Raw genomic sequence first — 12091 nt, forward strand, 5'->3', positions numbered from 1 at the left:
CGGAGCAAAGCAGCAAAAACAGTTCGTGGTGAAAGGCAGCACGAGGGAGGGAATGCAAACACAGGCGGTGGGATGCAAATTCCAGGCTGGCTTCAGGAGGAGGTGACAGCACCGAAACCCCCATGGGCTGAGCCTGTGAGGTGATGGGGCAGCTCTCACCTACTAATCCTGAGCAAAGCTAGGTACCAACCATTTCATAATGTTAAATGTATTGAGGTGGCCAGGTACATAAAAAATGGAAGACTTTCTGTAGGCAAACGCCTTAAAAGAATTTAAAATGCATACTATGCACTTATAAATTACAGTAATTTCTGTAAGGTGCATGTTTTGAGTATACATGTATTTTGCTAAAAAAGGTAAGTGAAACCACCTTTGAGGCTGTGGGGTTTTTTTCCTTCCTTTTTCTGTGAAACCTACTTTATATTTTTGGTAACAGTAAGCAATTTTTGTGCACTGAGAAACCAAAACCACATTTTGATTTTCACTGCACTGTAAAAAATGTGCATCCATTGAGAGCAGGAGGACTGAGATCCACCAGTTGCCATGGTCCACTCCTAGGATGTAAGGGGATATATCTCCAGTAGATAGAAGGCTGGAAAAATAATTCAGAGTGTGAAGACTCTCCATTAAGAAAAAATAATGAATAGTGAAGACTAAAGATATTTAAATAGCCATTACATGGCTATTATGTGTATTTATGCTATTATGGTATTATATGACACAAATCTAGTCCCCCATGCCTTCTTTTGTTCTGTAAAATGGGAAAAACAATTTTAATTTCACTGCAGGAGGGGATAAACTAATTATCCTGAGTGTGCATCTAAAAGATGCTGGGGAGCTGTATAATTATTGTAGGAGGGTGGACACATGGCCAATGACAGCATGTTACCTTCCAAAGCCTGAACAGGAGAAACAGGGCCACACTTCCCTTCCCCACCTCACTGCACCTCGGCATCACAGAATCATAGTTTGGTTTGGGTTGGAAGGGACCTTAAAGATCATCCAGTTCCAAACCCCCTGCCATGGGCAGGGACACCTTTCAGCTGCTCAAAGTCATATCCAGCTTGGCTTTGAACACTCCCAGGGATGGGGCATCCACAACCTTTCCGAGCAACCTGTGCCAGGGCCTCCTCACCCTCGTAGTTAAGAATTTCTTCCTGATATCGAATCTAATCTAACTTTCCTTCAGTTTAAAACTGCTAGCCTTTGTTGTTTCCCTACACTCACTGATCCCTCATCTTTTCTCTCCTTCTTGAAGTGCTGGAACCATCCTGTTATTGGGGTGCTGGGGTTTTTTTGGTTGTTGCTGTTTGCTAAAAGCTTGCAGTGAAACACTGCAGAAACCTTCTACAGGAAGGAAGGCAGCACCCATGCTCCAACATGGAGAAGCTCACTTATTAGGACAAGTAACACACTCCGTCTGTGCATAAATTTGGAAGAAGTAGAGAGGAAGGGTGAGATCAGGACAGACACAGGTTGGAGTAATCTCACCTCAGTGGGATGAAAGGCTTTGAAAGAAGCTTAGAAGGGATAAGTACTTATCCAACATGGAAGCAAACAGAAATGAGATAAGATCCAACAGAGCTTACCCAAAGTCCACCATGCCAGCCTAACCTGTTAGCTTCCTTTGATAAGAGAACTGATCTTCCAGATAAGATCTATTGCATCCATACACTGCTTGGCTGGTGTCTCAGAACAATTGATAAAGTGCCATTTGGGAAATTATGCCCTCAGATGGGAAGTGGTAGAAATGTTGTGGTGAGGTAAGGAACTGGCCAGGGCAATGTGAGTAGCAGGGAAAGCCATGGGGGAAGCTGCTGGAGACATTCCACAAAAAGGAACTGGAAAATCATTGCCAGTACAGGGGAGATGGAGTGTCCCAGAGAGGGAGGAAATTCCATTGCTGTGAGCATGAGCTCACGGAGTAACAACAGAGTTTCTGCCATCAAAACAGGTACTCAAGACTTAGTAATGAGAGGGAAGGAGAACACATCAGTGTCTTCACTGAGAGCAGGAGGACCAAGATCCACCAGCTGCCATGGCCTTGACAGTGGTGTATCCATTCCTAGGATGTCATGGGTGGGGATGGATTTACAGCAAATGGAAGGCAGGACAAAGGCCATAGAACAGATGTGGGTGAGACTTCACCTGGGATATTCTGCTCAGTCTGGTCCTCTGTGGGAGGTACTGGGCACATCAACTAGACAAGGCAGGTGGCTTTAGGGAGAACAGGGACAGCTTTTTATAGGTAAATATTGACACTGGACAGGATGATCATTGCAGATCCCTTCCAACTGGAACTATTCTATTCTATTCTATTCTATTCTAACACCTTAGAGAGAACTGCTGGGCATACCCCAAAATTTTGAGCTTATTTCTTTTGCTGACTTGTGATTTAATCAGCTCATAAAGCTAAACACAAGATAAACAAGTTCAAGCAACACAGATCTTGAAAATCAAACCAGCATGTTAATGGCACCAAGGATTTTGCCCATTCAAGGTGCTGAATTGCAGGTTGACATGGCTGATCCCCTCCCTTCTGCACCTTGGGTGGTTCTGTGCATTGGGAATGTGTGTGTGGACATTTGTCCACGGACTTGCAGGGCTGATTGCTCACTTCCTGCCCTGCCTTGCTCCTGTGCCCTATGAGTAACTCACTGCAATCCCACCTTGAGAGCACACCAGCAACATTCAGTTTATGCTGGCTGTGGCTTCAGAGGGATGGTATGGACAGTACAAGCATTGCAGCAAACAGATAGCATTAATAGACACAGGTGGGGCCAAATGATGTGTCATTTGGTCAATAAAAACCCTCTTAATAATACTCTAGATGGTAGGACTGCTGCAGAGCAGTGGTGAGTGGAGGTATTGCCAAAATTATTCACCCAACCGTATGCAAAACCTTGCATCTTCCTGTCCTGTTCCATCATGCCCTGATGAAAAGAGCAGCAGCTTAGCCCCTGATTGGAATAAGCATTGGATTGGGTACTGAGGAATGCTGTGTGTTCTTCCAGTCTCTGTTTTAAATGGCAATGCCACCTGCAGCACTGACTGCCAGGTTCCTCCCTAGATCCTGAGTGATGCTGCCCCTGGTGCCTTATGGTATCTCTCTGCCTTTTCTTCTGTCTTTCTAACCATGTTTTTACTCATTCACCCAGCCTATACTATTTGCCTCATGTCTGCTGCAGGAAGACAGGCTCTGGAGTCGCTTCTGTATTGCTTTTTGGCTGTTTGGCATCTGTCATTTTTGTGGAAATCCATCCTACCTTCCCAGCACCCAAAACCAGCCTTCTAGACTCCCTTCAAGTCCAGAAGCTGCTTTTCTCCAGCAACTGAGCCAAGATCGATTTGTAAAGTCTATGGTTCTGATTAGTGCCAGCAATTGCTTAATCTCTTTTAAGTCTCCCCCCTACCCTACCAGGCTTAGCAGTTGCAAGATCCCTTGTATTCAGCTGCTGGACTTGCTGAGCACACTGATTGTGGTGGGAAGTCCTCCAGAGCCACATCACCTTGTGCATGACTCAACTCAGGTGAATCACTAAAGCTCAGTGCCAAGAAATCACAGTAATTGCATAGAGGCCTGAAGAAAAACTCTGTGCTAGCTGATCTATAACAGCTTCCAAATGCACTCAGCCCTTCCAATACAGATGTCCTAAATCCCCTCTGTGTCTGCCAGTATCAGGGAGCCCACCAGGGAGGCAGAACATGACCCCATGTGCCTTTTATCTCTTCGGTGCAATTTATACTGCAAATGATAAAAACCATTGTGAGTTCAAGGAGAGGCTGGGCAGATTCACAAAAGGCTGTTTAGAAGAGGGAAAGCACACACACCTCAGGAAGGCTCTGGCAGCCAGGCTGTTCCCAGGGCAAGTAGGTATTTTTGCATTTTCCTCCAGGAATTCACTTTGACTGTGGCCAGGGAGGCATAGGATACAGCCATTAATATGAAAGTCATTTTCCAAAGCACCTGTGAGCTCCTGGGTCTCACCACACACAGGCTCTGCCTGCACATGGCTGCCCTCAGTGAGAACAGGTTTTGTAGTCTGGTTTTGACACTTTTGTAGCCTGGACCTTCCTGTTTCACATCAAGAGCAAAGCAAAAGTACTGCCTGAAATTGGCAGTGCTAATTCTGGGTCAAGAACTTTCAGTTTTTCTACAAATAGTGAAGGCTGCAGTTTAAACCTTTCCCTGAGCACAGGGTGATATGTGTTCCTGACAGACAAGAACTCGGCATGTGAAAGCTTTCCTTGCTGAACTCATCAGGAATTTACCCCTTCACACAGATTAGGGGCTTTTCTGGCCATCCCCCACCTTCCCATTGCAAAGGAATAGAGACACGTGGTCTCATACAGCAGTCTCCAGTCAGCAAATCCTCCCATTGGGAGCTGAGTTTATGAATTTTCATGATATCCACTAGTAGTAAGCAGAAGTTGCCTTGAGACAGGCTTTTTGTTAATTAACTTTCTGAACACGCACTTTTGTTTCTAACTGGTGAATGAATTTGATGTTCAAAGTCTTTCTCACATGCCCAGGCTTTTGTCTTTTTCTCTTCCAGGTTAATGGCTTTATAATTCTTCATGGACAGTAAAATAATTACCAAAAGGCAAGAGCAATGATTACACAGAGCTGAATAAATGTGGACATGGTAACAACCTCAGCTAACGTAAAGAGATTTTGAGGGATCTGTTCCTACTAGATGAGGATGTACAAAGATTTTCCTGCCTTTCTTCCTCCTCAGAAGAGCAAATTGGAGTGTATGTTCTCAGGGATGTGAAATTGTGCTGTGTAAGGATGTCAGCATCTTCAGGTTTACTTCTCAGCTTTTTAATTTTACGCTGTATAGGAAAAGCATTCAGAGCACAGATGAAACACTCAGATGTGCGAAATATTCTCAGCATGACTGCTTTGGTGACTGAAAACCAGAATCCCAATTGCTGAGCCTCTTGCACTCCAGTGGGTCCATGAAGATGGACGGTGGCACAGGGGCTGGGAAGTTTCCAGGAGCAATTCACAGGAGGACACGACCCAAATCCAGGCAGTGGGGGATCCTGAGCCGAGAGGCTTGGAAAGATATTTGGGGGCTCTGCATGGGCACAAGAGAAGAACAGATCAACTTCCTTTTCTGTCTGACCAGCTCTCATCCCTTCTGCCAGAGCCCAGAGAGAGGCCCCAGGGCTGAGTTCCTGTCCTGCACCACTCTGGGTTCCCTAAACCCTGAGGGAGCAGCTGCAGCCCAGTTATACAATTATATTTTTTCATATGCAGTAGCAGAGAAGGCAGTGCTACAAAACCAGCTTCAGCTGGCACCCTACAAACCAAGACATTCCCATGTTGTTAGCAGAAGTCAGTTTTACATAGACCACACCAGAAGAAGCAGCAAAGTGATGCTGGCTGCAGTATCCAAACCTGGTTCATTCTGTTTCTTGCCAAGTCTTTACTGAGGCCTGTATTTCACTTAAGACTTGCCAATTTGTCACTTCTTAATTCACCTACCTTAATGCTAATGCTATTACTTACTGTGATATTAATTATTGTAAACAATAAAGCAGTGTGCAAAAGGTAACTATCTTATGTCTGTTTAGAGGCTGTTATCAACCAGGCCAATAATTTACAGAAAAGACAAAATCAAGCTTCTTTCACAAGATTTTTTCCCTGTAAATAGTGTTGACCCCTACTATTTCCACTGACATTCTTTATTGCTGACTTCTATACTAATATTTCATTACTTTGTCCAGAATGGCTGGCTGGATGGCTTAGAATTACTTACATTGCCCTAGTGATTTTTTTAGTAGTTTTCCAAAAATGCAGCATTCCACCAGTCCTCTAAAACATTTGCAGTTCTCCAAGATAATTGGGAGTGGGTCAAAGATCCCTTGAGCCAATTAATTTCAGTTCTGAAGATGACAGTTGTCTGGACCAGTTAAGGTAATAATGTTTATCTCTAGTAATGCTGTTTAATAGCTTCCTTGGTTACTAATGGGATAGAAAGTGCATTGTCCTCATGACATTTGTGCATGATTCTTCTTGTTTCCAAATTCAGAACAAAAATATTTATTGAACACCTCAGTCCTTTTCACATCATCATCAACAATTTTACCATTTCCACCACGTGATTCAAGTGTTTTTGAAGTGAACATCATCTTAAATGTAAACTAGAGCCAAATGCCAGCTTATTGCTCTGTTCTATTTAATGCACTTGTGACTGATTTAGGACTTGATTGTTCAAGACTGCAGCAATATGAAAATCCCACTGAAATGCTAGAGGATCTTCAGAGGTGAACTCAACCTCCCAGATGCTATTGGCTGCCAAAATTACTTAAAAGATTAAAATAGTCAGTGACTGACACAGCATACCAATTGGCCTTATCGATTTTGTTAAAGCTAAAAATGGCTACAATTCAAGTTTTAGGTTAGTCTGAAAGGCAGCACAGTACTTTTATTAAGCCAATGGCATTCTTATTTTCCAACAGCAAGCATCTTTCATATAATGTTTTTATAAGCTGGTTTCTATGCACAATCCTTTCTAAGTGTTTCTAATGTTAAAAAATTAACCAGCTGTAGCTCAGAGAGGGAAGAAAATTGCTTAACTGTGATAGCACAGCACAGAAATGGCAGAGAGCTCCAAAAGGGCACCATAAGAAGTGTCTGATCAGTGACATCACTGCTGCTGCTGCTGTCATCTACTGTCTGTGACCTAACCTGTGACTAGGGCTGTGAAGGGACTGAAACATCTTCACGTGGGTTATGTTACACCAGGTAGACTCCTCTCTTCCTAGGCATTCCTGGGCTCAAGCTCCCTGCTGCTGTGAGCACAAAACCTCTCCTGCTATTCCCTGTGTAAAGGGCTCAGTGGGCACTAGGACTGATACAGTCCCTCTGGTCCTCCAACTCCATCCCCCTTTTCTGTAAAGAAATATAAAATGTTTTAAAGGATAGCTATTTGGTAGGGTTGCTTGGGCTTTTGGTATTTTGGTTTTTTTTTCTTTTGGTTGGAAGGTTTGTTGATTTGGAGGGTTGTTTCATTTACTTAAAGCAGGAAATGCCATCTCTTTGAAAGGTGTTGTGCCAATTTCTGTTTGTAAAGGCAGATCTGTAAGAGCAAGGAAGTCTAAGCCATACCTCCTCTGCGTGATCCTTTATCCTGCAGGGTGGAACAAAGTAACCTGGCAAATTATTGGCCAACGCTCTAGGCAGAGTTCAAAATGCTTTTAAGTATTAACTGGGAGTTTCGAAAGTCCTTTTGTGCCACCAGTACAGTATAGTATTGCTTATTTTCCTCCCTTGAAAGACTTGCAGAAGAAATTTGCATGGGGTTTGCTGAGCTCACTGTGAGAGGGCACGGTGAGCTCTCTGCAGAGTGTGTTAACCTCAGCTTCTCTCCTTGTCCAGACGTGCCCCCAGCAATCAGCTTATGGTTCAACAACAGATCACAGGACCAGTTAAACTACACACTGCAGGATTTCCTTTTCATCTTCCCCTAGTGCTAATAGGACAACTTGTTATAAATGTGATCATTTTTCTGCTCAGTTATTACCAGGAAGAAATTGTAGACTATGTCATCAACCTTAACTTTTCACCAATTCTCTCCCCTCCTCAGTTTATTGTCTTCTTAGATAAATTCCTGTAAGACATTATCTCTGGTTTACCTTGGGTCTTAAAGGGATCTGATTTACAGCCTTGCCAGGTATACACCAGCTTCTGTTGAATGATTATTTGTATTACAGGAGTGCTGAGAAACTCAATGCATAGTACAAAAACAGTATTTAAGACAGTCCCTGATTCAAAATGGTTGCAGTCTACTTGGGAACCAAAGACCAGAGGCAAAGCTGTAAAGTGGGACAATTCTTATGTCCCATTTGTTGTTGCTCCCTTTCAGTCTCATACAAGACCTACATGTACTGTCCTCAGGATTCTTCTTACTCTCCTTGAATGTTCTTTTGCACTTGAGTTTTGCTGACCATCCAGTATCAACCACACCACTTGGAGAATCTCTTCATGACATCTCCCTGCTGTGCTGGCTCCTCTGTTCTCCACCATGTGTTTGAGCTGATACATACACAGGCCTAGGTACTGAGAAATGTCTCTTGTAGACTGGGGAAAATAACCCCCGGGAATTAATGAGAAATTAAGACAAAATACAGTGCTATTGAATTTTTCTGCATTCAAAGTTAATTCATGGTGTGTGGGTGGAAAGCTCTAGGATGTTTCTTCAAGATCCCAAGAGCAGAAATTTGACTTGTAGCAGCTAGTGGCAAAGGCAAGATGAGGGTAGGCATGACTGAGATGGGGATGTGCTGTGTTGTGCCCACTGATGTGATGCAGAACCTATTCTGTCTGTCCCAGGACAAAAAGAAAGATGGCTAAAATCCTTTAGTGAGATTTAGTAGTATAATCTGTTCTCATCCCTAAGTGCCCAGCCTGTGGGCAGGTGTGACCAGAGATGCTGCTTGCTGTTGTTATCTACCTCCTTTTCTCTCTGGAACTGCTGCTAGGGAAGAGCATGAGTCTTTGAAAAAAGGAGAAACCTGCACAAATCTGCTCTGCCACAAGGAAAGGAGAGGCATCAGCAAAGCTGCTGACTGGACCCTCCTCTGAGAGCTCCTGCACCCTCTGATATTAGATCTGGCCAGAAAGATACAACATGGTCCTTCTGCCTGCAGTGGCCAGATGTGGTCACTTCAGAGCTGTTTCTGCTAAAGCTTTTCCTGCAAAAAATGCAATTCAACCCTAAACACTGAAGCTGATTATTAACAAAGGGAATTGCATGGTGCCATTTTCTCCCAGCAAGCATCCATCCTATAGACATAGGTATTGAAAGGGCCAAGAATTTTATTAATCTCAAAAAAATTGTGCAAGATGCTGAAACTTAGTAGAGGTGAGAGACATTCTGAGTCTCTTCTGGACAATTTAAACAAAGCAGCCGGTGTGTGTGGGAAGTGAACAGTATGCTTGGCAGATAATCAGGACTCTAGTATCTCTCTCTTTTGTTCAAATGTCACTTAGCTTTCCTCAGTCAACTATCTCAACCTCCCACAACTCATTTTTGGGAATTAATTTCACCAGCATGGAAATACCCAGGAACCTGAGTCTTGCCAGGAGTGTTGCAATGATAAAGAGATCTGTGCCCAGCTTACCTGAGAGCTTGTTTCAGTCATGATCACTCTGGTTACCTGAAATGAATGGAGCTTCTACTCATAAACTCTGTGGTGAGAAGGAAAGACACAAGCTATGTGTGTGCAGTCAGAAAATGTGCATTTTTTGCAGGGTTTTACAACAATTTAATGAATGTGGAACACATGGCAGTTCATGCACCTGCTGACTAAAGAAGATTATTCTAAAGTATCCTGAAGCTTTTAAGAATCAGCATGTAATGAAGCCACTACTACATCTCAGAAATACTGCTCTGTTGGTCTCCTGCTTGTGGCTTTTATTCTCCAGTAGTGCTGGTAATACAACTGTTTTCCCCAAAGAAATAAATATTACTCTGATGAGCTCTCATAAAATGCCTGACAAGCATATAAATCTCCAGCCGATAGCTTGTATGCCATAAATTACTAAAGCTGCCCCTACAGTTGACCCCATCAAAGCAGGCTGGCTCCTCCTGACACTGCTGACCTTTTCTTCCACATTCATAGCATTCTTCCACCATTCTCAAGTGAAGAAAGAGCATCACTAAAAGTCAACACAGTGGAGTATGGTTTTAACTTCCCAGGGTAGAAAATATGTGAATCTCCAAGTGATTCAATAAATTATTCCCTGAAGGGCAGCAAATTATGAACCTTCTCTTCCTGTCAGGCCTTAGCCACTACACTGGATACTACTGAAGACATACTCTTCAATGTAAAGGGAACTATATATTTTTTACATGTACCTATTAAATATTTCATCAAAGCTTTCCATCTTGCAGGCAAAAATGATAATGCAAGAAACCAAGAAGATAGTTTCAAGCAGAACTGACATTTTGATTAAACCAGAGTGGCATGACCTAGTGTCAGTCAGCAGAGCAAACACTTGTCTACAGAGGCAATAATAATGATTGCTTTAGAGATGCAACTGTACTATTACCTAAAATGTTCTTCATTATAACATCAGCAAAACAAACAAACAAAAAAAATTGGTCTTGGATTTCCAGTAAAATGTATGAATTTTCTCAAATCACACAGGAATGACTTCTTTTCCACAAGTTCTCATTCACCCCTTGCTGAGTCTGTAAGTCTTGTCTAAATAAGTCTCTTAGGCAAGGAGCAATCTTGTATAGTTCATGAATCAGTGAGATGCTGTTGAATGACAATGTTGGTTTTCTTTAGTGTAAACTGATGTTTCATTTTGAATAAGGATTTTTATAATCCTCATGAATTTTAATCAAATGGCCCGACTGAGCTAAATATGAAGAGAATTTTCCTAAAAATGCAGGAAATTGAACCAATGGGAGAAGTTCTATAAAGAATCTTCTCACTAAGTGGACCTTGAGAAAGGGTAGCAGAGGATCACCTGCATGGAACAGTCAGCAGTGCATGTACTTGCAAAATAAACCTTGGGCTGGATCTGAAAATGTGCAAGTGCATGAGTGGAGTACTAGGGAAGAGGAAAGAAAAGAAAAAGAGGTGGTTACTGCAGCAAAACTGCTTAAGGAAATCCTGCGTTTCTGGCATTCAACCAAATATTCCTCCCTTAGCATTATAATAACAACCACAGAGGAAGAGGAGAAAGAATTTTTCATGGTTGGGAGGGCAAAGTACAGCCCTCTGGCCATGCATGTTGTGTTGAGTTCTCCAGGCCATGTGAAATCATTTTTCTGTTTAAGTAGGCTTGCAACCTTTCTCATAAGAAATACGCACATACATGAAAATTAATTGAACGAATAAGAGGAATAAAAAACCTGAAATGGAGACGATCTCAAGCTGCCTGTTGTTCCCATTCTCCCACACAGGAGGCCTCAAAACCCTGCTGCTTCTCTTATGAAACCAATCAACTTTCCCTGAGAAGCTATTTCTTTAAATGTGATATTGAAATGGCTCCGACTTGCCATAAGGTGATTCCCATTTAAGATGTCACACCATACAACTATGTATAATCTGACCTAATCTCATCAGACAGCACGACATCATCACTGCCGAGCTTTTACTAATTAAACCCCCCCAAAACGAGATCACTTAAGCGTATGTTTTAATTCTTTCAGTGAAGTTTTATACCACACAGATCCTAGATGAGACATTCTGACAATGTTCACACTAAACCAGCTCCATTCTTTTATTGCACTGATAATTCTTCCTGCTCCCCTGCCACAAGTTATGAGGGTCATAAATTAAAAATAGTTGTACGAATTCCTCTCCATAATAAAAATAAGATTTTTTTTCTGGGTTAGCTGGGGAATAAAAGAAGATGACTGGAGAAGGCCATACTGCACATTCTGAAGAGAAGTGTTAACACAAATGGGGTTTTATTTTAGTAAATTCCATAGTAGTAAAATTAAGCTTCCTGTTGGTATGTAGGACTATGCTGTGGGTAAAAAAAAAGCCACAAGAAAAATTCTCCAGCTGGTGTAAAACAAAGAGGCCAAACTAAAGGTCTTTTGGGCAATGCTGCCACACTCCAGCTAAGAATCTGTCCCTATAGCTGGTTAATAAACAGGTTAAAAACATAAGTATTTTAAAAAGCCATCTTGTAGAACCATCCAAATGACAGAAGCCTGTCCCAGTCAGACTGTATCTCTGCAAACATTTATGCCAGGGAATAACCATGCACATGAATGGTCTTATTGTTTTCCAGTTGACTGGGCAGGGTTGGGGCCTGTTCCTGGCTGTACAGGAGACGAGAATGTTGGCAACCAGCACAACCGAGGTACTGGGCAGAAGGAAGGATTGGTGCTTAGATAGAGACGAGGGGCAGATTGCTTTTGTTGGTCCAAACTCAGTTCAGCAAGGCTGCTACACCAAGCTAACTAAAATTAATATAAACATCCGTTTTAAAATAATATAAATTATTTTTAGTCATTTAAGAATCATCAATCAACAACAAACAAACAAATTTAAAAAAACAAAATCAAGGGAAGTATTTTCAAAATTACACTTACAAGGTGCATATTCAGAA

This window comes from Sturnus vulgaris, chromosome 6 (genome assembly GCF_052056855.1).
Source record: "Sturnus vulgaris isolate bStuVul1 chromosome 6, bStuVul1.hap1, whole genome shotgun sequence".
NCBI classification, from domain to species: Eukaryota; Metazoa; Chordata; class Aves; order Passeriformes; family Sturnidae; genus Sturnus; species Sturnus vulgaris.